The sequence below is a fragment of the Delphinapterus leucas genome, chromosome 1, assembly GCF_059928025.1.
Source record: "Delphinapterus leucas isolate spDelLeu-1000000601 "Yukka" chromosome 1, BTC_Dleu_Yukka2, whole genome shotgun sequence".
Taxonomy (NCBI): domain Eukaryota; kingdom Metazoa; phylum Chordata; class Mammalia; order Artiodactyla; family Monodontidae; genus Delphinapterus; species Delphinapterus leucas.
The window spans coordinates 165,669,440-165,695,073 of record NC_143129.1 but is presented as its reverse complement, the minus strand read 5'-3'; the positions used below and the strand labels follow the sequence as shown (position 1 = coordinate 165,695,073).

Here is a 25,634-nt window from a genome sequence, read left to right as displayed (position 1 = left end):
TTCTAAGCACTTTACATGTATTAACTCATTTCTGATTTAGTTTATTACATTATATATAAACAAAAAAAGATCAAAGAAAAATGGTGGGAAATGGAAATGCAAAATAATATGGTATGTTTTATAGTATAGAAATTAAATCTCCATAAAGCCACATGAGAAACAAAAATATAAGATAGTAGAAATAAATACATGTTTGTCATTAATCACAATAAATGCAGATGAATTTAATTAACCAGAGTTCTCTGATAAGATTTTTTTATAAAGATACGTCTATATACTATTTGCAAGGGTCACACCTAAAACACAGTGACACAAAAGAACAAAGTACAGGCATATCTCAGAGATATTGCAGGTTTGGTTCCAACTCCTGCAATAAAGTGAATATGCAGTAAAAAAGACCTACACAAATTTTTGGTTTCCCAGTGCATTTGAAAGTTATGTTTATATTATACTGTAGTCTACTGTGTGTAATAGCATTATGTCTAAAAAACAGTGTTCATACCTTAATTTAAAATACTTTATTGTTAAAAAATGCTAACCATCAGTGACCAAATGCTGTTGGAAAATGGTGCCAATAGACTTGCTTGACTCGGGGTTGCCACAGACCTTCAATTTGTAAAAAAAAATGCAGTATCTGGGCAGCACAATAAAGCAAAGCAAAAGAAAATGAGGTGTAAACTGGTGGAAAAGACATAATAGGCAGACACTAACCTAAAGAAAGCAGGTGTGTCAATATCGATACAAACGAGATAGGTTTTAAGGCAAAAGTCTTTGTTAGGTATATAAGAGAATCATTTAATGATAAACAACTCACCAGGAAGTTATAATGAACCTAAAGTTCTATGGACCCAATAATGTAGCCTCAAATTATACTAAAGCAAAAATTAACAGACTAGGAGAAATCTACATATCTACAATTAAAATGGGATTTTTAGAGATGCTTTTCCAATAAATGATGTATGAGACAGTAAAAAAGTAAAAATAGAGAAATTGGAATAATAAATTCAACAACTAGTGGGGATAGAGGTTGGGAAATTGATTCCTTAAAAATTAGTCTTTAAGGCTAATGACAGTTGTGTTGGTAAGATGTGGAGAAACAGGAACTCACATATTTTCAGCAAGAGTGTATATTGGAGCCATTATTTTGGGAAATGTGGGAAATGTGGCAATATTGGGCAAGCTTGAAGATGAGAACAATGATTGAGCAATTCCATCAATAGATGTTTGCCCTAGAGAAACCTCACCCACATGCACGGGGAGACATGTACAAGGATGTTCATTGCAGCTCTGTCCATAATAGTAAAAAGTGCAAAAGATCTAATCAGCACTCTGTTAAGGATGGATAAATAACCTGAGGTTTGTTCAGATAGTGGACTACCCTATAGTATTTGAAATAGCTTAAGTAGAGCTACATAAACCAATAAAGATAACATAAAAACACACTGAAGACTGAAAAAAATAAAGTTGCAAAATGATATGGTATGACACGATTTATGTTAGTTTTTTTGAAATGCACAAAATAATACCCGATGTTGGTTGTGGGTATATGCATATGCAGTAGAAGCACAAAAACATGCATGGTATTTTTTTAAAATTTATTATTTATTTATTTTTGGCTGCGTTGGGTCTTCGTTGCTGTGTGTGGGCTTTCTCTAGTTGTGGCGAGCAGGGGCTACTCTTCGTTGCGGTGCATGGGCTTCTCATTGCAGTGGCTTCTCGTTGCAGAGCACGGGCTCTAGGTGTGTGGGCTTCAGTAGTTGTGACACGCAGGCTCAGTAGTTGTGGCACATGGGCTTAGTTGCTCCGAGGCATGTAGGATCTTTCCGGACTAGGGCTCGAACCTGTGTCCCCTGCATTGGCAGGTGGATTCTTAACCACTGCACCATCAGTTTGAAGATTTCCCTGTGAGGGATAAGGAAGAGGAATGGGGTTCTGGCCACGAGACCACTAACCGTAGCTCTAACTCTAACCAGGACTGGGTCTCGAGCCTGGTGGGGTTCTGGGGAATCCCTCCTCATCCTTGTTGTGTATTAGTTAGACTCCAAGATGACCCTTGCTCTGCTGTCCGTCACGTGGGAATTTGGGCTTGTGATCTTGAGCAATTCCCAGTATCTCTCTGGACCTCGATTTTCTCATCTGTGAAATGAGCTAAAGGTATTTTCCCTAGAGGTGGACTCAATCTTGACCTTCACATTGTCAGAGGCTTGTCATGGGGAAGAGAATTTAGACTGATTTGTACTGTGTGGTTTCAAAGAGCAGAGCTAGAAGCAAGAAGTGGGAGGGAGGTCGAAATAAACTGCTATCAGTCAGAGTTGCTGTTCAAGAACTGAAAGGGAGCGAGCTCTCTGTCTTCAGGAATGTGCAAATAAAGTCAGCTAGATGAACATGTGGAAAGGAAGTTGGAAAGGGAATTCCTGGCCTGGGAGGAGTGGCTGATGTCCCAGGGACTGCCCCCACCCCTCCAAGGTCCTTGCTGGCTGAAAGCTTCTGTGATTCTAAGTTTCTATGATTAAAAGCACCAGCCTACCTACCAGGTAACTTTTATTTACCCCTATTTTGCCGATGGGGAAACTGAAGCTGAGAGAACACAAGTAACTGTTATAGGAAAGCCCCTACATGTGGCTTAAGGTCCCCTGTCACTGTCACTGTCAAGTGACAATTTCCCTTCTGCAGGGGAAGCACATGGAATTAAAATACTGTGAGTGGCTATTGCTGTTATGCATCTTTTGCAAGGGCAGCTGCACCTCTTCTGTGAGGTCAGTTGAAGATCTATGATGGAGCGAATTATGTGGTCTCAAGGCCCTTTGTTGGAGATGTCTTTCTGCTGGATAAGTATGTGGTGGTGAAACATTCGCCCTCAGCTCCCTCTGGTTTAGTCATCATGCTGGCTAAGTGCTCTGTTTGTGTCCACGCTGCCTTCCAAGGGCTTGCACATCAGTGTCCCAGTTCAGGGACACAGGGGATCTGCGATGTCACCACAGGCCTGAACTTCTACTCTGAGTGAAACAGTGAAAGGGAGGTCGCCCTCTTCCCCCTCCCCCACCCAGTCACCTGGTTGCTGCAGCAGGGGTTTGGCTGTGGGTGGTGGGTAAGAACCTTTGTTGGCTTCTATGGCCATGTGGACTACACCAGCTCTGGGGATTGGATGCTATCAGGTGACTGAAGACCCCCACCTTCAGACAAGAATAAGAAAATATGGGTAGCAGTTTGCATTGTAATTAACCGGGACTAAAGCGTTCCTTGTAGCTTATGACTTTTGGTTCACTGGAACCAAAAGCAAAGTATAGTCCGGAACCGAGGGGGAGTTAGTCCCTATTTGGCTGACCCTAAAACATTTGGAATTGCATTTGCTGAATCTGGGTCCCAACAGGTCTTGAACCATTGGGTGGGAAATCACCAATCACTGATGGACTTGATCAGTGGGGAACGGGGCTCCCCTGCCCCTTCCTGCTTCCACCAATAGCTGAAGCTGGTGGTGGGGAGTAAGAACCCAGGAGTCAGTCTGAGGCAGGAGGATAGAGGTAGCATGAGAAGCTGCCCTCAGTAAGATCTTCTCTCTGCCCAGTGGCCCCAAATGGACCAGAGTTCTGTTTTTTTTTAATTGTGGTAAAATATGTATAACATAAAATTTACCACGTTAACCCTTGAGTGTACAATTCAATGTTATTAAGTACACTCACGTTGTTGTGCAACCATCAACCCATCCACCTCCAGAACTTTTCTGTCATCCGAAACTGAAACTCTGTACTGGATAAACCATCGCTCCCCATTCTCCAGTCCCTTCCATGCTGTCCCCATCTAGCCCTTGGTAGCCACTATTTTACTTGCTGTCTCTATGAACTTGACTAATCTGGGTACTTTCTATAAGTTGAATCGTACAATATTTGTCCTTTTGTGTCTGGCTTATTTCACTGAGCAGAATGTCTTCGAGGTTCATCCATGTGTCAGTGCTTTATTCCTTTTTACAGGTGAATAATATTCCACTGCACGGATATACCACATTTTGTTTATCCATTCATTTGTTGATGGACATATGCATTGATGGACTTTTAGCTATTGTGAATAATGCTGCTATGAGCATAGGCATACAAATGTCTGTTTGAGTCCTGCTTTCAATTTCTTTTTGGATATATACTTAGGAATTGCCAAATCATATGATAATTCTGTGTTTAAATTTTTTTAGGAACTGCCATAATTTTTTTACACAGTGGCTGCCCCATTTTACAACCCTGACAGCAATAGACAAGGGTTCCAGTTTCTCCACATCCTCACCAACACTTTTTTATTTTTTTGGTAATAGCCATCCTAATGCGTGTGAAGTGGTATCTCTTTGAATGGACCGGGTATTTAAACTATGAACAGGTACTTACCTTCCCTGAAAGTACAGTAAACTTGGCTGCGGCCAGAGGACAATTGCCATGGGCACCTGGATGGGGAGTAAGGAGACTGGCATAGTGAAACCCCTATCCTGGTTTTGGCCACCTGTTCAGTGGGTGGTTGATCATGGAGGGATGGAAAACTAACTCTGCACCTTGAAATCCCCTGATTGGTCAAACTATTTGTTATTGAACACATGTCCGTGTGCCTGATGCAGAGCAAGGGCAAACAATACGGAAACAATGAAGTTTGGAGCAGAGGAAGGTTATTGCAGGGCCATGCAAGGAGGACAGGTGGATCATGCCCCCCCCAAAACCCAAACTCCTTAAAGGGTTTCAGCAAAGCATTTTTAAAGGCCAGGTGAGGGAGGGGCATCCCAGGGTATGTGATCAGCTCATGCTGTGATTGGCTGATGGTGACCAATCCTTAGGCGCCAGAAGGTCTGGGAACTATGTGCTCGTGATCATCAAGTAGTTAATTTCTTCCATTTGGTGGTGGTTTTAGCATCTGAAAAACTCAGGAAATATGCATGAAATACTCTCTGGGTACTTCAGAGAGGAGCTACAGAAGAGGATATGGGGGAGGGGTCCATCCCAGGAAGACCCCATAGGGTCCTGCTCAGTTATGTATTTACAGAGAGTCCTCCACAAGCCAGTGAAAAAAGATGTTGGGTCTAAAATGAAGTGGGGGTTTTTGTTTTGTTTGTTTTTGTTTATTTGTTTTTTAGGTCTTGATTTGTCAAGAGAATTTTGAAAAATGCTGAAGATCTGGTCCATATCGTCCCTCATGTTACTATTCCCTATGTATCTAGTGCATGGAGACTATTTGTGACACTAGGTGCCCTTGTTCTCCACCTTCTCTGGGGTTCCCCACAGCTCTCCCTCTCCTGTTCTGAACAGTTCAGCTCCTCCCCTCACTTGCAGCTACAGAGGAAAAGCCCTGCTATTACCCATGTTCAAGCATGCTTACCACTCCCACAAGTGACTTATCAATGCATCTTTTCCAACTACTCCAATGTGAGTTCCATGAAGGAGGAGACGTTGGTTTGTTCACTGCTGTATCCTCAGTGCCTACACTGTCCCAGGCCCATGGTAAGTGCTTGATAAATATTTATTGAATGAATTGATTAATATATGAATGAATGAACAATGCATTGTACATTTCTGAATAGTAATTCTGTAAATACCATGTTCTTAACCTTGTCACATTTCCGGTGGTATTTTAGTCCCCCTTAAAAATCAGCAGCTTCCTGACTGGTCAGTCCCTGTGCAGTTCTGAGCGCCTCCCACTGTCCTCTGTCAGCACAGTGAAGTCTTCCAAAGGAGGTGTGTATTGAGCTGGACAGTCTAGCTTAGGCTGCAGTAACAAACAACCTTCAAACCTCAGTACTTAAACAATAAGGTTGTTATTTCCTCAAACTATATACCCAGCAAGGGTTGGCTGGGGGCTCTGCTCTACACTGTCGTCACTGTGGGACCCAGGCTGATGGAGTAGCCACCACCTGCTGATTGCTCATATAGAAGAAAAGACGACGATTCACACTGGCTCTTAAAGCTCCCTACTGGAAGTAAGGTATTGCTTTAGCTCACATTTCATTAGATGAAGAAAGTCACATGGCCATACATAACTTCAAGGGATGGGAGGCTGTGATAGACTGTATTATTGCCAAAATGTTTGCTGTCTCTCCCTGTAATCCTCTCCCCACTGACATCAGGCTTGGTCATGGGACTTGTTTTAGCTACTGATTTTTAGTAGAAATGTGCCATGAGGGTCTGCTCCTTCAGCCTGAATCCTGGAATGATGGAACAGAGCCAGAGCTGACCCACAATGGGAGCATAAGATGAGTGAGAAACAAATCTTTATAGTTATGAACTTGTATGATTTGGGCATGCTTTGTTATTGGGGCATAACTTAGCTTAAATGGATTGATTCAGTGGGGAAGTGTAATTTTACCAATTACAAGAGAATTGCGAATAGCCGATGGACAGCTCTAATGACTACCACCCAGAGCCATTTGAGTTGGACATCACTGGAGATGAACAGTAGCTTAGCAGGCTGGAGGGAAAGGGTTTCAGGCAGAAGGAAACTTCTGCAAAGGTTTGGAACAGAGAGGGATGTGATAAGTGGGCTGGGTGGGACTGGAGAGTCTTCTGAGGTTGGTTGTGTGGTGGGAAGGGGGAGACTGGCAAGGACAGAAGAGGCCATTATATTCCCCCCAGACTGGCTGTTTGCCCTGGTCTCCATCAGACCCAGATCTGAGGTCATCCTTCGAGATGACTTCTGTGAGTTCTGGAAGCCATTTTGTTGGGTGAGGTCCTGCTTCTCTCTGACCTTCAGGTTTCCATCTGTAAAACCAACATAATAGTATTCACTTTGCAATGTTGTGACCATTCAGTGACTATTTTAACTAGTAGTGGAAGAAGCCTGGGATCTGGAATCATACAGACCCGTGTTTGAATCCGGCTCTGCCACTTACTGAGAACCTCAGGAAGTTTTTAAAAAAATTTTTAGGAATTTTTTTTTTTTTTTTGTGGTACGCGGGCCTCTCACTGTTGTGATCTTTCCCGTTGCGGAGCACAGGCTCCGGACGCGCAGGCTCAGCGACTATGGCTCACGGGTGCAGCCGCTCCACGGCATGTGGGATCTTCCCGGACCGGGGCACGAACCCGTGTCCCCTGCATCGGCAGGCAGACTCTCAACCACTGCGCCACCAGGGAAGCCCAGGAATTTTTTATAAACATCTGTGAGCCTCTGATTTCTCATCTGTAAAACAGAGATGGTACACAACACTGTAAATCAACTATACTCCAATAAAAATTAACTTTAAAAAATACAGATGGTAATTAGTGCTTCATGGGGTTGTCATGAGAACTATAAGAAACAGTGAAACTCTGCAATGCATAGTAGGAGTTCCATAAATATTCATTAACCCAACTGCAGGGCTCATAGAAATGTTGGGTCTGACTCATCTTTCTTTGATTCTAGACTTGCTACAAACCAGATGGTTTTGATGCATTTAAGGCAAGAGAATGTGGGCTTCATGAAGCTTCATGGCCTTTAACAGCACAATTAAAGAAAATCTGAGGTATCTTGGCATTTAACCACATGGCCATCCCAGGATCTAATAGGACCAAACCCCAGTTATTCACCAAGGTCGCACCCTGCATTTCAATCCCATTCTGAGTCCATAGGATCAAACTATGAATGTTCCAGAAGAAATGTGCATATGATCAGGCAGGCTGTGCTGAGAGTCATGTACTCACCTGACCTCTGCACGAGCAAGTCCCAGCTCTCAGAGAAAGGTAGGGCTGTCAGAGCCATCTGCGGAGCACCTGCTTGTACTAAACTGTGTACCAGCCTTTAGAGGCCAGGTTATGGCACAGAAACAGCCCTCAGATCCCAGTAATTTAAACCAACAGGGTTTAAGCTAAGATCTTGATTTGGTTGTCTCATTCAGTCCTCAAAATAGCCCTAGCGTCCTATCCTAATATTATTTCCATTTTTCAGATGAGGACATAGAGGATCAAAAAGGTAAAATAATTTGACCAGAGATGGAATTCAGATGAAGATCTTAAATTGTCTCATTACACTGCTTCTTGGGTTTTACAGTTGAGAGACTCAAAGCCTGAGAGGGCAGACTTACTCAAGTCACACGGCCCTGTTAGCTTATCTCCATGTCAGCACCATGTCACAGGTCTCCTGATTCCTAGAAAGAATGAGTTCTGAGTTTATGAATGTACATAATTTATAAATCAGATGCCATCAAATCTCAATGTTTACACTATGATCTCTTTGGTCACATCCAAGCTTAAAACATCATCCTCCCTCCCAAAGATATGATACATAATTGACTATATTTTAATGTATTTTATGGATTGTTTAAAAGCATATATTTGACACTTTAAATCATTTCATGTTTATATCGGTTAGAAGTGAGGTTCTAAATACATTTTATTTTCCAAATTGCTCACCTGCTGTCCGAACACCATTTGTTCTATAAATTTTTTGTTGTTGTTTTTTTCGATGATTGGGGATTTTTTTTTAAAGAATTTTTAAAATTTTTAAATTTATTTTTGGCTGCTTTGGGTCTGCACGTGGGCTTTCTCTAGTTGCGGTGAGTGGGCGCTACTCTTTGTTGCGGTGCGTGGGCTTCTCATTGCGGTGGCTCCTCTTGTTGTGGAGCATGGGCTCTAGTAGCTGCAGCACACGGGCTCAGTAGTTTTGGCACGATGGCCCTAGAGCGGGCAGGCTTCAGTAGTTGTGGCACGCGGGCTCTGTAGTTGTGGTGCACTGGCTTAGTTGCTCCGCGGCATGTGGGATCTTCCCGGACCAGGGCTCAAACCCGTGTCCCCTGCATTGGCAGGCGGATTCTTAACCACTGCACCACCAGGCAAGTCCCTGGTGATGTGTTAAACTCTTTTGTTCTGAGCTTTGTTTCTGGCCTGTCCGTTCTGTCCCATTGATTTTTCTCTTCTTGATCCTGAACAGGTTGTAGAAGCTGACAGACTTTGATATATATCCTAGATCTTAAGTGTCTTAGCTGTGACATCCTATATTTACTTATTCTACAAATATTCACTGAAGCAAATTCTGTACCAAGTCTTATACTAGTGTGCATCACTGGAGACCCACAAATGCAGAAGATGTGTTCCCTGTCTTCAAGCTATCATAATCTGGTGGGGACAATTCATAGGGACAGAAACGCAAGCACAAATGCCAACAGTAAAAGTGAAGCACTTCATGTACATTATCTCACTTAATCCTCATCACTGCCACTTGAGGTCACTGCCCCTCATTTTTCAGAGGAGGGAACTGAGGCTCAGAGCTGTCAGGTAATTTGCCCACGGCCCCACAGTTAGTGAGCAGTAAGCCAGGGTGATTTCAAGCCCAGGAGATTAACACCTCTGCTATACCAGGTCACTTGGCAAACAGGAGGAAAGGAAGAATACTGTCCAAGTCACACAGCAGGTTATTTTCTGGGTAGAGACTCACTTCTTTGCCACCCAGACATAAAAGACTTGCCATCTCTGCCATCCTTGGGTCCTCCCCACTCTCCTGCCCAGGCAGGGCTGGCAGAAGAGAAGAGTCAGGGCAGGAGCCGGCTCCGTGAGGAACTGCATTCCTGAAACAGGCCAGGAGGCTCTGGTCACAGCACAGAGGTGGGGTGTAAGCCTGCGGGGAGTGTCAGCTGGCATTCCAGGGGCAAGGCAGCTCCAAAGTGGTGGCTTCAGCCCGAAAGGGCCAGCAGGTCACAGCGACCTCAGCAGCTCACATGTACAGGGAGGGTGTGGCCAGGGAGGAGGGACGTGACTGGACACTGAGTGACACAGATAGGCTCATTTTTCCATCTATCAGCGTGACTAAGACACTCTTTTTGCAACTCAGCAACCTCTTCTATCAAGGGCTAAGCTCCCCCAAGAAAGTCAGAAAGACTTGCAGGCTCTTTCTGCCTTGGCCACATACCTCCCCCAAGGGCATAAATTACAGAAATAGTCACTGGCATCAATGAGGAGGAGAGAAGAAGGGAAAAAAATAGACCATATCTCAAAACAGACTGATGGGGCTTCCCTGGTGGCACAGTGGTTGAGGGTCTGCCTGCCGATGCAGGGGACACGGGTTCGTGCCCCGGCCCGGGAAGATCCCACATGCTGCGGAGCAGCTAGGCCCGTGAGCCATGGTCGCTGAGCCTGCGCGTCCGGAGCCTGTGCTCCGCAACGGGAGAGGCCACAACAGTGAGAGGCCCGCATACCGCAAAAAAGAAAAAACAAAAAACAAAACAGACTGACGTTCAGGTCTCAGCTGAAGCCATTCATTCTTGGGATTGAGTCTCAACTGTGCTGCTTCCCAACGGTGAGAACTTGGGTGAGGTACACCTGCCCTCAGACCCTCAGTGGCCACATCTGCGAAATGGGAATAATTTATACAGTACTTCTGCCCACACCACCCCCGCCCTCGGCACAGTGCCTGGCACATGGTAGTTGCTTAACGAGCACATGTTGCATGAGTTCATACTTGTCTCCCTCTGGTTCAGTTGAGTAGGAGCGTCACAGGGCAGGGATTTTGGTTTGGGCTGTTCGCTGCTGTTTCCCCAGCACCCAAGCTAGAGCCTAGCACAGAGTAGGTGCTGGAGAAATCTTTGTTGGATGATTATAGAATAAGTAACCTAGAGCCTTCCCTGGCCCAACAGACTTCTCCTTCCTACTGAGGAGAGGGGTGTAAGTCAAAAGGGAGTAGAGAAAAGTGGTTAAAAGCAAAGCTCCCTGGACTTGGGAGACCTGGGCTCAGATTCTGTCTTTGTCATGTACTTGCTGTGTGACCTTGAGCCAGTGACTTCCTATTTCTTTTTTTTATTTTTTAAATTTTATTTATTTTTAGCTTTAGTGGGTCTTCGTTGCTGCGCTTGGGCTTTCTCTAGTTGTGGTGAGGGGGGCTACTCTTTGTTGGGGTGCACGGGCTCCTCATTGCGGTGGCTTCTCTTGTTGCGGAGCACAGGCTCTAGGCGCGTGGGCTCAGTAGTTGTGGCGCACTGGCTTAGTTGCTCCGAAGCATGTGGGATCTTCCTGGACCAGAGATCGAACCCGTGTCCCCTGAACTGGTAGGCGGATTCTTAACCACTGCGCCACCAGAGAAGTCCCTGACTTCCTCTTCCTGAGCCTTCATTTCTCCATCTTTAAGATGGGACTTAAGAGTTATTGTGAGGATTAGCTGAGATAACCCACTTCCCAGGCTTCCCTCCCTCTTTCCCTGTCCTGGCAGGACTGCCAAGACCCCTTCACGGTGGCTGACCTGGGCGTACTGGCCAGCTGCCATCGGGCCTTCCGCCAGGCCCTGCCGCAGGTCTCACCCTTCTGTGCGGTGAAGTGCAACAGTAGCCCCTGGGTGCTACTGTTATTGGAAAGGGGTTGGTTCTGAGCTAGAACCATCAGCATCTGGAACAGTGCCTGGCACATTGCAGGGACTCAGTCACGGGCACCTCATGGTCCCATCCAGTGGGAGCAAAGGAGTGGGTCACCAGTTGGGCTCTTGGCCATGCCATGTGGAGCTGGAGCAGGTGCTGGGCCTGGGCATGGCCCCCTCGTGCATCATCTACGCCTACCCCTGCAAGGCTGTCCCCCACATCGAGTGCGCCACTTGCCATGGGGTGAAGCTCCTGGTCTTTGACATCGAGAAGAAGCTCACTGAGGTGGCCCGGGACAACCTGGGACCAGGTGTGACCGGCAGGGGTGTGCAGGCAGCTGGGGTGACAGTCAGGGGGCTGGGGACAAAGGCAACGTAATGAGCAAATTACCCAACACAGTACTTACCCAACAAACATTGGTCTAAGACAAATGAAGAGGTGGACCTGCAAGTCCCAGCCTGGTTTAAGGGGGTCTGGCAGCTGGTGGTACGTGGGAGCTCTATTGCATTTGGACTGAGACAGCCCAGGTTCAAATCCCAGCTCGGTCATTTACCTGATATATGTATTGGGCACGTCTCTGAACACTTCTAACACTTGGCTCCTTCATTTTCAAAATGGAGGCGTGTTGCCTGGCACACAGTAGGTGTACTACACCAACGCTGTATCTGTTTTCTACACTCCCTTCCCTGGGTGTAACTGAGGAAGAGGTAAATGTATACACGTGTGCTCTTGGGCTGGTGATGGATGTGGAGACTCAGTGGTATTGGACACCCTACTGGATCTGGGGGCCCGCTGGGCCTGGAAAGAGGGTGGGAAGCAGTGGTCTAGGCCCCCTGGCATCTCGGCTGAGTGCCCTTTCCTTGCCCTCCCCATTCACTGTGTCCCTTGCCCAGGCTGGTCCTCCAGCTGCAGACCAGAGACAACCAGAGCACCGCCCCCCGAGCGCCAAGTTTGGGGCCAGCCTGGAGGTGTGTGGGCACCTGCCCATGTCTACCAGAGACCTGGGGTTGGCGGTGGCGGGAGTCGGGTGAGGGAGGCTGAAGACTCCAGAGCTGGGGGCGGGAGCCCTGGGGTCTAGTCCTGCCCTTGGCAAGCTGCAGCCCCTCTCTGGGCTTGTGGGACCCCATCTGTCAAAAGAGGAAGGATTGGATATGAAGTTTACTTAGGTCCTCCTGCTCCAAGGCACTGGGGTTTGGGGTCTAGTCATGAAATGTCCCTGAGAGGAAGAGGAAACCAGGTGGCTGTGCCGCCGCTGGGGTGTGTGTGTGGGTGTGTGTCACGTGGACCCCCGGGTCTGGAGGTGAGGGCCCCCCATGGTGCCTTCATCCGTAGGTCAGCCCGAGTGTGCAGGTGTCTGTGAGCTCACAGCTGGGCCGGCACAGTCAGGGATGTTTCCAGGTGTTGGTTCCTGCATTTGGCCCCGGTGGCTCTGTGTCTTATATATGCCAGTGCATCTCTCTCTGTGATTATCCACGGTCTTTGTGGCTTTATGGTTCAGAATATATGAGGCCATAGGTTTCTGCACACATTTCTCCTGAGTTACACGCACGGACTGTGCTCAGCTTCCACACGGGATCCGACTGCCAGACACCCCAGAGCTACATGCAGGACGACGCTGACTGACGGCACATGTTCGAGATGGGCTGCAGGGTTGGGCAAGACATGAGCCTCCTGGCTATTAAAGGGAGCTTCCCAGAGTGAAGGGTTTGGGGCCCAAGTTTGAGGAGGTGAGCTGGCGAGGGCCCTGTGGCTGGTACCTGTGCTCAGGGAGATCACAGGGTGTGCCCGGGCATGTGCATGAGTGTGGGTGCCTGTGTACACGTACATGTGTTTGTGTGTCCACCTCTCTTTGGGCCTCTGCGTGTACCAGGTGTGCATGTGTGGTTTGGTTCCGTCCAAAAGCAGACCCTGAGACAAAAACTTGGGTGCTAGTAGTTTCTTTGGGAGGCACCAGTGAGGACATCAGGAGAGTGAGACAGAAGGGAGGCAAGTCAAAATAAGAAACGGTCAAGCTGGTTACCACCGTGGGCATCTGGACCAGCCCCGCTGGGGATCATCTGCGGAACCAGAATCATCCACCAGAGGACAGGGAGCTGGGGCCTTTGTCCATCAACTCCTGAAGTTGTGGGCAAGGGATGGTAATTCCCCCACACCCAAGCTGGTTTCTGGTGAAGCTGGAGAAAATCGTCGGGGAGAGAAGAAGGTGTAGGTATGTGTATATGTGTGTTTGTGTGTGTACGTGTTTCCCTGTGTCCGTGTGTAGAAATGTGTATATCTATTAAATAACTATTCTCAGTCTGTCCCATGATCCAGCAACCAGAACAATAATACCTGACCCAGTGGGGCCTCCGGGACCCTCCTCCAGATGAAGGTAGTTGTCCCTCCAAATAGGTTGATGCTCAGGCCATATTGTTTGTAAATATGTTGACTTTCACTCCCAGCCAATGAATGTCTTAGTGTGTGCACAAATTTGCTTGTGTATACATGTGTGTCTGCATGGGTGTGTGTGTAAGTGTTTCTGGGTGTCTCTGGACATGTGTCTTCGTGTGTGTACTTGCCCCTCCTCCCATCAAGCTTGCATGCTGGAAACAGAGGTGCTCTAAGAGCAGAGGTTACAAACAAGAGACCCCTGGGCTTGTTTGGCTCCCACAGTAGTTACAAATTTTAGTTGCCAATATTCTTTGTTTTAAAATAGATGCATTTCACAAATGCCTGAATTCCTCTGGCCCTCTCAAAAATTTGAGAGAGCTGATGATATAGAAGTACAGTCCATCTTGGCAACAAGTAAATCAAATTTATGGTGCATGTCCAGTATCTGACGGATCTGTGGGACTGGGAGAGTAGCTGCCCTCTTTGCAGAGGCATTGACTCTCCAGTTTGTTGTAAGACTTAACTGGCCCATTTTCTCATTTATGTTACCTGCTCGGCCCCTTAGGTAACTGAGCTTTCAACCTCTGCTTTATAGCAATAATCGGAGCCAGCAGCCTCATACTTTACAGATGAGGAACTGAGGTCTCACGTGTGGGCAGGCCCGACTCTGTCAGGCTGGGCAGTGGAGGGATAAGTCCCAGCCAGTGCACACACCCGTGCCCCTCCAAGTGCTCCGATAGCTTCCGGGTGAGCCAGTGAGGGGGAAGAGACCAGACCTCGGTCTTTTCTGTCTTCCATCCCTTTCTTCCCTTCCCCTGTGTCCCTGCAGGAACTCTGCCCCGAGCTGCCCCTCTTCCCCTGCACCCTCTACAGAAGTCTCCCCTGGACATATGGGGAGCAAAGGGTGGATTGGGGTAACGGGTGCCAGCCAGAGAAGCTAGAGGAGCCCAACGACCCCACTCAAACAAGGTTATCTCATGGACACATCGCAGAACATCAAATCCCCCATCTGCAAAGTATCTTGGTTCTGCCCAGTCAGACACTCAGGGGTATAAGTAGGCTCTGGGAAAATGTAAGTTAAATCAAGATGGAAGACATTTCCATGAGTTTTCTTTGCTTGGGGAGGATGGGCAGGCCTGAGTATATGACTCATGGGTCTCCAGGCCTAATCAGCCTGTAACAGACCCTAAACGAGAAGACCTTTGCTTTTTATTCTCCATAGTAAGAAGTCTCCATCACTTGAATCATAAGAAATTCTTTAAAAACAAAAAACACTAGGTTTTCATCCTCAAGAAAATACTGAAAATCCAGGAGAAGTGCTCCTATGTCCCTCAAGGCCATCCCGTGCTCTCTCTCCTGTGACATAATAAGAAATAGACATTTGGTCTCTCTCCCTAGTTTTCTAGCACAGCTCCTAAAACCCCTGGAATCTCTGAAGAGATGTGTCTTTTTGTATGTTAACGCAATGGCCTCAGGATTTAATCAATCACGCCTACATAATGAAGCCTCCAAAATCCCCTAACTGAAGGGGTTCAGAGAGCTTCCATAGGTGAACATGAGGTGCTGGGAGGTTGGTGCGCCTGGACAGGGCATAGAAGCTCTGTGCCCCTTTCCACATACCTTGCCCTATGCACCTCTTCCTTCTGGCTGTCCCTGAGTTATACTCTTGTATAACAAACTGGTAATCTAGTAAATAAACTGTTTTCTTGAGTTCTGTGAGTTGTTAGCAAAATATAAAACCCAAGGAGGGAGTTGTGGGAACCTCTGATTTGTGGCCAGTGCGTCAGAAGCACAGGTGACAACCTGGACTTTTGATTGGCATCTGCAGTGGAGAGGACAGCCTTGTGGGACTGAGCCCTTAACCTGTGGGATCTGACGCTTTCTCCAGGTAGATCGTGACAGGATTGAGTTAGATTGTAGGACAGCCAGTTGGTGTCTGCAGAGAATTAGAAAATTACTTGGTGTTGATGCCGAAAGCTCAGCCTCTGTGCACCAAACTGAATCTCGGGAACAGAGTTTTGGGTGAAGTAGAAAAGAATAGCTTTATTGCTTTGCCAGGCAAAGAGGGACACAGTGGGCTTGTGCCTCTTAAAATTTTGTGTCCCAACCTGGGAGGATTTGGAGTTTTATAGCAGTAGTTCAAGGGTGGGGTTGCTGACAAGATTAGGGTGCGTGCAGGGCCTGCACTCCTTTATTTACTTATTTTTAATTAATTTTAATTGGAGTATAGTTGCTTTACAATGTTGTGTTGTTTCTACTGTACAGCAAAATGAATCAGTTATACATATACATATATCCCCTGTTTTGGGATTTCCTTCCCTTTTATGTCACCATATTGCGTTAAGCAGAGTTCCCTGTACTATACAGTATGCTCTCATTAGTTATCTATTTTATACATAGTATCAATAGTGTATATATGTCAATCCCAATCTCCCAATTCCTCCCACCTTTCCCCCTTTCCCCCTTGGTGTCCATACATTTGTTCTCTACATCTGTGTCTCTATTTCTGTTTTGCAAATAAGATCATTTCATCTCATCTCAGGTGGTCGGGTCTCCTAATCTTTTTTTTTTTTTTTTTTTTTTTTTGCGGTACGCGGGCCTCTCACTGTTGTAGCCTCTCTTGTTGCGGAGCACAGGCTCCGGACGCGCAGGCTCAGCGGCCATGGCTCATGGGCCCAGCCGCTCCGCAGCATGTGGGATCTTCCTGGACCGGGGCACGAACCTGTGTCCCCTGCATCGGCAGGCGGACTCTCAACCACGGCGCCACCAGGGAAGCCCAGGTCTCCTAATCTGGATGGGCTTCTCTGGTCCCTTTAATCTGGCCTCAGGTGGTTTCTTGACTGCTCCTCCTTTTATTAGCAACTGTTCAGAATCTGCGCTTTGGAACTCAGGGAAGGTCATGGAGGCTGGAGTCTTGCCTTCAAATAAGAAATGGGGGACAAAAAGGCTTCTGTGCCCAGGAGCCCCACAGGGTCCTGCTCGGTTTCAGTGTGGAGCAACCCCCATATATCTGGTTACAGAAGTGTTCTGTGAGTGTAGAGAGAAAAAGAGTGTGGCTTTCTTTCATCATCCCTCTTCGACTGGACCCCTGCAGCTCTGGGCTCAGCAGGAGCACCCCTGAACCCACTTCTCTAACTGCCTCTTCCAGGCTGCTCCAGGCTGTTCTGGTTTCCTGCCCTCAGTCACTCTGAGCCTCCCCCCACCATCCCAGAGTGCAGCTCAGATCACACCATGGTGCTTTACAGACCTTTTCTGAAAGTTTGATGATGAATGGAATTACTGTGTGGAGAAGAAAACATAGTAGGTTTCTAGGCAAGGGGCTTGGTTTTTCTGGGCCTTAGTTTCCTCATCTATGAAACGAAGATAATGACAGTGCTTTCCTTACCAGATGGACATGAGGAATGAATGAAAACATGCACATAAAGCATGGTGAGCTGGGACTTCCCTTGGTGGTGCAGTGATTAGGAATCCGCCTGCCAGTGCAGGGGACACGGGTTCGAGCCCTGGTCCGGGAAGATCCCACATGCCGCGGAGCAACTAAGCCCGTGTGCCACAACTACTGAGTCTGCGGAGCCCACATGCCACAGCTACTGAAGCCCATGTGCCTAGGGCCCGTGTTCCGCAACAAGAGAAGCCACTGCAATGAGAAGCCCCCTCACCGCAACTGGAGAAAGCCCGCACGCAGCAACGAATACCCAACACAACCATAAATAATAAATAAATAAATTTATTTATTTAAAAAAAAAGCATGGTGAGCAGTCAATAAAGTCACCTCATTACACGTGTATGTCATTGACAAGTACTGTGTGCTGGGCCTTGCTGAGTGATAAGACAGAGCAGCGACTAAGGCTCCCCTTTTCAAATTTATAGTCCATTTGAGAAGTGCATCAGTTGGGATCTTACAGGAAAACAGAAAGGACCCCAGGTATTTCAAACAGAGAGGGATTTAATTGAGGAAATTAGCTGAGAGAAGGTTGGAAGTGCAAAAAAAGGAAGATGTGTTACCCAGTGTCTTAATTCCCCCAGGATTGACCCAGGGACAAGGATTTGAGTGCATACAGTTAATTTGGGAGCTGCAGGGGACACTAGCAGGGTGGTGGGGAAGTGAGATAGGGAAAGGAAGGCAGCCAACAGGGTGATTAGTGTTCAATTCCACAGGCAACTCTGGGGTATAAAATGCATGCCTCAGAGTCATCCCACATGAGGAGCAAGGGAGCTGGACTATTTAACCCCAACTCCCAAGAATCATTGTTTGAGGGCTCCTGGGCTCCTATCCGTCTCCCAGAGTAATGGAAATAAAAACAAAAATAAACAAATGGGACCTAATTAAACTCAAAACTTTTGCACAGAAAAGGAAATCACAAACAAAACAAAAAGACAACCCACAGAATGGGAGAAAATACTCGCAAACGATATGACCGACAAGGTCTCCAAAATTTACAAACAGCTCATGCAGCTCAATATCCAGAAAACGAACCACCCATTATGAAAAAATGGGCAGAATAAACATTTCTCCAAAGAAGACATACAGATGGCCAAGAGGCACATGAAAAGATACTCAACATCACTAATTATTAGAGAAATGTAAATCAAAACTACAATGAGATATCACCTCACACCAGTCAGAATGGCCATCATCAAAAAATCTACAAACAGTAAATGCTGGAGAGGGTGTGGAGAAAAGGCAACCCTCCTACACTGTTAGTGGGAATGTAAATTGGTACAGCCACTGTGGAGAACAGTATGGAGGTTCCTTAAGAAACTAAAAATACAGCTACCATATGATCCAGCAATCCCACTCCTGGGCATATATCCACAGAAAAACATGGTTCGAAAGGATACATGCACCCCCAACGTTCATCGCAGCACTGTTTACAATAGCCAAGGCACGGAAGCAACTTAAATGTCCGGCAACAGATGAATGGATAAAGAAGATGTGGTACATATATTCAGTGGAATATTACTCAGGCATAAAAAAGAATGAAATAATGCCATTTGCAGCAACATGGATGGACCTGGAAATTACCACATTCAATACTAAGTGAAGTAAGCCAGACAGAGAAAGACGAATATCATATGATATCCCTTATATGCGAAATCTAAAAAAAAATGATACAAATGAACTTATTTACAGAACAGAAGCAGACTCACAGACTTTGAGAATGAACTTATGGTTACCAGGGGGGAAGGGTCGGAGGAGGGATAGATGGGGAGGTTGGGATTGACATGTATACACTGCTATATTTAAAACAGATAACCAACAAGGACCTACCGTAAAAAAGTAAATAAATAAAATAAATTAGTTTAAAAAACCCAAATGATACCAAAACAGAAGTATCAACCCCACATAAATCATTAGAAGATAAAATTGGTAGAAATAAATCATTACATTTGAGCGAAGGAGAAGCGTGAGAAGTGCAGGGTGTGATGGGAGGTCTAGGTAAAAACCAGGCTTAGTCGGCATGCTGAGAGAAGGTGTTGCTCTAATGCTGGTGAGAGGTGAGGGTCACCTGGGTCAGGGTGGTGGTGAGGGATGGGATGTGTGTCAGAACAGCGTGGTGAGCAGAGTGGAGGAAGACCATCTGGTACGCCCTGTGGGGAGAGTCCTGTAGATTCAAGTTCCCACCACCCTCCTTCCCCACCCCAGGTTGTCCTTTGGCCTTTGCAGCCTCCAAGCCCTCCTTCCATGCCCCTCCCCATTCAGTTATCTGAACAGTATCAGTTCAGTTATCATATGTTTACAATCATCGTCTCCCTGGTACATCACAACGATCCTATAAATATTATTATATTTTAAATACATTTATTTATTTTGGCTGCGTTGGGTCTTCATTGCTGCGCGCAGGCTTTCTCTGGTTGAGGACAGCAGGGGCTACTCTTCGTTGTGGTGCGCGGGCTTCTCATTGCAGTGGCTTCTCTTGCTGTGGCACAGGGGCTCTAGGCTCACAGGCTTCAGTAGTTGTGGCACGTGAGCTCAGTAGTTGTGGTGCATGGGCTGAGTTGCTCCGCGGCATGTGGGATCTTCCCAGAGCAGGGCTCGAACCCGTGTCGCCTGCATTGGCAGGCGGATTCTCAACCACTGTGCCACCAGGGAAGTCCCCTATAAATATTATTAATCTCCATGTATTAGAAGAGGAAACTGAGGCTCAGGAAGTTGGTGTCACTGCCCAAGATTTTTTGAGAAGATGATATTTGAGCTGAGACCTGAAAGATGAGAAGCTACTCTTGGGAAGGGCTGGAGAAAGCACTCGAGACAGAGGAGAGCCACTGCAAAGGCCCTGAGGTGTGGAGCGGTTTAGAATATTCTAGAAATAGGAAGGAGGTCTGTGAGGCTGGAGCTCATTTCTCAGACCAGGGCTACCTGGCATCTGACTCCTCTTCAGGAATCGCCTCTCTGATGGTGACTCTGACTTCTCTCTCCAGCTCTGGCCACACACTTGGTGACAGTCTGCACTCAGTCTCTCTGCAAGGGCCATCTCACATTTCCATGCCCTCCCTCAGACCTGGGGACCAGCGCTCTCACTGTAAAGCCTGAGGCTCCCGCCCCAATCCCTGGACTGGCCTCAAGGGGGCAGCAGTGTACAGAGAATGCCCAGGGTGAGGCTGCCAGCCCAGCCAAGGCCTCTTCCTCAAGGGCTCTGCTTCCCGCTGCTTCCAGACTAGCAGATTTATCACAAAGTGAATGAAACTTAAACCTCAAAGTCCTTCACTCTGTTAAGCCACTTTCAAGGCCCAGGAATGGGCTCACAGCAATTTTGTACTAATAATTTTGCTTTTTTCCCCGTAAATCTTACAGAGGATCCCAATCCGTATAGCTTCAGATCCCACCAAACCTCTCAGGGCTCCAGGGGATTCAGGAGGAAAAATAAGGTCACTGGTCAACTGAAGTTGAGCCAGTGAGGGCCTGAGGGCTTCCTGGTGGGTTAGGACACTGGTCACAGCCAGTGCCTACCAGCCAACATCAGCTTTCGACCTCTAGGCCCCCACCCTGAGGGTCCCTCACAACCCTGATGTGGCTCTGCTCCCAGTGGGTTCTTGGTCCTTAGCAAGCCACTCTCCTGCCTGGGTCTTGGTTTCCACTTCCAAGTACAGCCAGAATGAAGACATGAATGAGACAGGTGGCCACCTCAGCTCCCGACGGCCTCTCAGTTCCTGGTTCTGCCTTTCCTAGGGTCTCTGAGATGCCTCAATTTCCTGCTAAGAAATCCCCTTTGAGTGATTGAGTGTGAAGGTGATTTTCTTGTAACCCAAAGAACTAAGAAGGAGCAAAAGATCTGCTGTATCTTTTAGCAGATTTTTGCTGTTACAGAATGCACTGAACAGAGCCAATGTGGGTTAGGCTGCCCAGCACGCAGACACTGGGACCATGTTGATTGCTCAGTGAGTGGCTCTTCTGAAACCAGGAGGAGGTTTGTCGACTGAAAAAAACAATGCACAACCTAAAAGTTGAGGGTTAGGTTTTATTTGGTGGACATTCCGAGGACTTCAGGCCCCAGACACAGCATCTCAGATAACTCTGAGAAACTGTTCTGAAGAGGCAAGGCAGGGAGCCAGGATATATAGGAGTTTTTGCTACAAAGACCAGGTAGTTGGAACATCAAAATATTACTGTTAATAAAAGAAAACCAGACATCTCAGGTTAAGGAATTTAGAGCTTGTCTGTACATGGGAAGAGGCAAGAGTCTGGGCTCACTGATGTCATTTGATATGCACCTCAGGTATCTGGGGCCAGCACCCTGTGCTTTCTCATCCCGAGTCTCCTCGGGGTGCACTGCTGGGGGCGGCTGCAGTAGTTGACTGCTAGGTGGCGGGCATTCTTTGTTTCCATCCTGAGTTCCCTCAGGGCTCACCATTGGGGCAGGTGTAATGTGATGGCTGGGTGGCTGCAACATCCTTTGTTTACTGATATGGCAGGCAATATTTTAGTTCACAGGCTGAAGAAAGTTGGAATGGTTGAAAGTATTTGCAAGCTTGGACTAATTTATTCCATTTTGATTTGGTTTGGGCCAGTCTGAGCTGGTTTTATCTGGTTAGACCCCATTTATTACAGGTTCATCAGGCAGAGGTGAGTCTTGGCCTGTTTGGACTAATTTTTGCCATTTGAGCTGACTTAGGCTGGTTTGATCCAGCTGCTCATCCATCACATTGGCAAAAAATGTTCAAACTAAGAACCTTGGGGAAGGATGCAATTTGGCAACATCTATTTGCCAAAGCAATTTGGTAATAGTTATTAAAATGAAAACCACAGACATTTTTTGGCCTAGCGATACCACTCCTAGAATCTGTATCACAGAAATGAGAATGCAAGCATGGAAGGGTTTATGTACAAAACATTTTTGTTGGCAGCATTGTTCCTGATAACAAAACTGGAAACAAAATTCATGTTCATCTAGGGAGGAAGAGTTAATAGCTAAATAAATTGTAGTACCTCCTTACCATGGAATAGAATGCAGCCATTAAAAACAATGAGTTAGGGCTTCCCTGGTGGCGCAGTAGTTGAGAGTCCGCCTGCCGATGTAGGGGACACGGGTTCGTCCCCTGGTCCAGGAAGATCCCACATGCCGCGGAGCGGCTGGGCCTGTGAGCCATGGCCGCTGAGCCTGCGCATCCAGAGCCTGTGCTCCGCAACGAGAGAGGCCATGAGAGTGAGAGGCCCGCGTACCGCCAAAAAAAAAAAAAAAAGCAATGAGTTAGAGCTAGAACTATTGATTTGGAAGGATTTTCATGCTGTTTTGTGAGAATAGTAAGACACAGATAAATGTATATTTTTAATATAATTTTTATTTTTATTAGACAAAAGGCCAAAACTGTATATATATATGATTATATGAGCCTAAAAATACTGTGGAAGGATACATACCACTTGGTTAAAGTAAATTACCTGGGGTGGTGGGAGAGGAAGGAAGGAATGAAAAGAGGAGAGAGGGAGGGGGAAGGGGAACAAAAAGGCTGATTTTAAAAAGATGTTCATGATACAGAGTACACACTGTTACTGTCCCAGCGATGGGATATTAAGTATACGGGTTTGTTAGAGTCATAAACAGATGCATGTAAGGCTGGCCTGAAAACATTAAGGGTTTTCATTGGGGAAATGGACTTTCAAGTGGTTTTTACTTGCTTTTCTTTAACTTTCTGTATTGTTTAAGTTGATCACCATAAGCAGGTACTATTTACATAAGCCAAAAAATAAAGAGCTATTTTTATTGTGGAAGAAAAAGGAAAAGAGATACCATAGTCTTCAAAGACTCTCTGCAAGGGTTTTTTATTTTTTTTGGCAGTATGCGGGCCTCTCACTGTTGCGGCCTCTCCCGTTGCGGAGCACAGGCTCCGGACGTGCAGCCCCAGCGTCCATGGCTCACGGGCCCAGCCGCTCCGCGGCATGTGGGATCCTCCCAGACTGGGACACGAACCCGTGTCCCCTGCATCTCTGTTTCACAGCTGGGTGAGCAAGAGTTTGGAGGTCCAAGATCACGCAACTGAAGGAGGTGGGGGGACTCACGCCCAGGGTCCAACACTGAAGTCCAGGCCACACCCACTCTCTGCCTTCTGCCTCCCAGCAATGTAAGTTCTGGAATCAGACAAGCCAGTGCCATTCGCAGCTGTCACAGCAGGCCGGCCATCGCTGTCTCTGAGCAAGGACCTGACTCATGATTTTGCCCAGTGAATTAATAGAACCACTGTGTCTCTCCATGGCCTGGATTCATGGCTGTGTCATAAAAGTGCTGGCAGCAGCCAGACTTCCTCCTTCCTGACCCCAGGCCCCGCCTGCCTGTGACCTGAGCCCTGTCAAGCTAAGTGGCCCTCGTGTGGAAGGTGTCTCCACAAACTGTTTCAGCCGGTTTCAGTCCAAACTGTTTCAAGACAGAGTGGTCTGGGGTTTACATCCTTTCTCCTCTGTGCTCACAGAGCTGATTTCATCTTGCTGTGTACAGGCAGATCACGCAGGGGTCAGGCATCTGCTCTGTTCTTTCCAGATTGTAAGCCAGGGATCCCTCCTGCTTCCTGATTTCTGAGGCAGCTCACGCTGTCTCTGAACACTCATTTCAGAGGCATCCGTTGACCTTCCCAAACAGGGAGTGAGTGACAGGGAGAAGGCAGCACAGCCAGGCCCTGCCCTTGGTCCTCTATGTGCATTGGCTCAGCAACCCTGAGAAGTGACATCTGTTAGTATCCACATTTGACAGAGAAGGAACAGAGGCACAGGAAGGTCAAGTACTTACCCAGAGCAGCCCCAGAGCCGGCTCAAACCTTAGGGGTCTGGCCGTAGGGTCCATGACCTTCACTACTACCGCTCTCCACAGTAGCTGTGGGACCATGGACAACTCATCTGAACTGTTGACCTTCAGTTTCCTCATCTATAAAGTAGAGATGAATACCCTGCCCTCCGCCGCCCAGTGAGTGTGTACATCCTTGACTCAGCACATAGACTTGGGTCTCCCTGACCCAGTCCCCTCCGTTCCTCTCCACCTGAACCTGCACCCCAGGGCCTGGCTCAGAGTTGGAATATCTCATGTTTGCTGATATTGCAGTATGCAGGAACACATCCCAGAAAGGTAAGGACACAGAGGCACTAGCATCGGGCCTGGCTCCAAATGTGCATTGTATCCATGGTGTGTCTTGAATAAGTCATTTATTCCCTTAAACTCAATTTCTTCATCTACGAAATGGGGTATTAACCTCCCCTCTGCCACATTGGCTGTATTCATGAAAGTACAGTAAGTCCCCTACATATGAACAAGTTACGTTCCGAGAGTGCATTTGTAAGTCCAATTTGTTTGTAAGTCAAACAAAGTTAGTCTAACTACCCAACTAACACAATTGGCTGTATAGTACTGTACTGTAATAGCTTTATAATACTTCTCACACAAATAATACATAAAAAACAAACACAAAAATTAAACATTTTGGGGCTTCCCTGGTGGCACAGTGGTTGAGAGTCCGCCTGCCGATGCAGGGGACACAGGTTCGTGCCCCGGTCCTGGAAGATCCCACATGCCGCGGAGCGGCTAGGCCCGTGAGCCATGGCCGCTGAGACTGCACGTCCGGAGCCTGTGCTCCGCAATGGGAGAGGCCACAACAGTGAGAGGCCCACGTACCGCAAAAAAAACACAAAAGTAACAAAAACATTTTGGGACTTCCCTGGTGGCGCAGTGGTTAAGAATCTGCCTGTCAATGCAGGGGACACAGGATCAATCCCTGGTCCAGGAAGATCCCACATGCTGCAGAGCAACTAAGCCCACGTGCCACAACTACTGAGCCCGTGCGCCACAACTACTGATGCCGCACACCTAGAACCCGTGCTCCACAACAAGAGGAGCCACCGCAATGAGAAGTCTGAACACTGCAACGAAGAGTAGCCCCCACTCACTGCAACTAGAGAAAGCCCACGCTTAGCAACGAAGACCCAACACAGCCAAAAATAAGTAAATAAATAAATTAATTTTAAAAAATAAACATTTTTAATCTTACAGTCCAGTACCTTGAAAAATACAGTGGTACAGTCCAACAGCTGGCATCCAGGGGCATCGAGTGAACAGGCAAGAAGAGTTACTGACTGGAGGAGGGAGAAGAGGTGGGAGATGGTAGAGCTGAAGGATTGTCAGCAATAAGAGATGGAAGGCAAGCTGCAATTTCACTCATGCCTGACGTCGATGGCACAGGTTCTGGCTCCTAGCTGGATTCAATTCTATCTACTCTCTTGAAAAACGATCCAGTGATGTCTGGGTAGTAACTTTTTTTTCTTGTCATAAATGACATGGTAGCACTGGATTGCATTCTGAACGGCTGCTGCAACCTTTGTGTACCATTCTACTTTCAGGTGCTGCGCCTCAAAAACTAACAGTGCCTCCCCAAATAAAGAAAATCCCCTTGTCATTTCCTGCATCGTGAATCTCTTCGGTTCTTCAGTTACTTCTTCTTCCTCTTGTTTCTCTTCATCCTTTCTCTGGGCCTCCAGTTCCGTCAGGTCCTCATTAGTAAAAGCTCCTCG

General features: G+C 47.0%; 1 long non-coding RNA gene and 1 pseudogene across 2 annotated transcripts in view; one reads left to right on the top strand and one right to left on the bottom strand.

Moving 5' to 3' along the window:
• Positions 1–30: 30 nt before the first annotated feature.
• The window catches only part of LOC149750801 (putative ornithine decarboxylase), a 48,753-nt pseudogene continuing 23,149 nt past the window's right edge, over positions 31–25,634 (top strand). The window contains exon 1 of the transcript XR_016387980.1: positions 31–5,468. The product of XR_016387980.1 is annotated as a putative ornithine decarboxylase (transcript). The remainder of the gene's footprint in view (positions 5,469–25,634) is intronic.
• Positions 3,209–25,634, bottom strand: LOC111175494 (uncharacterized). The gene is made up of 3 exons (XR_002644726.2): positions 25,125–25,634; positions 8,021–8,083; positions 3,209–7,140 (listed from the first exon to the last, which is right to left on the bottom strand). It is a non-coding gene; the product is annotated as an uncharacterized LOC111175494 (long non-coding RNA).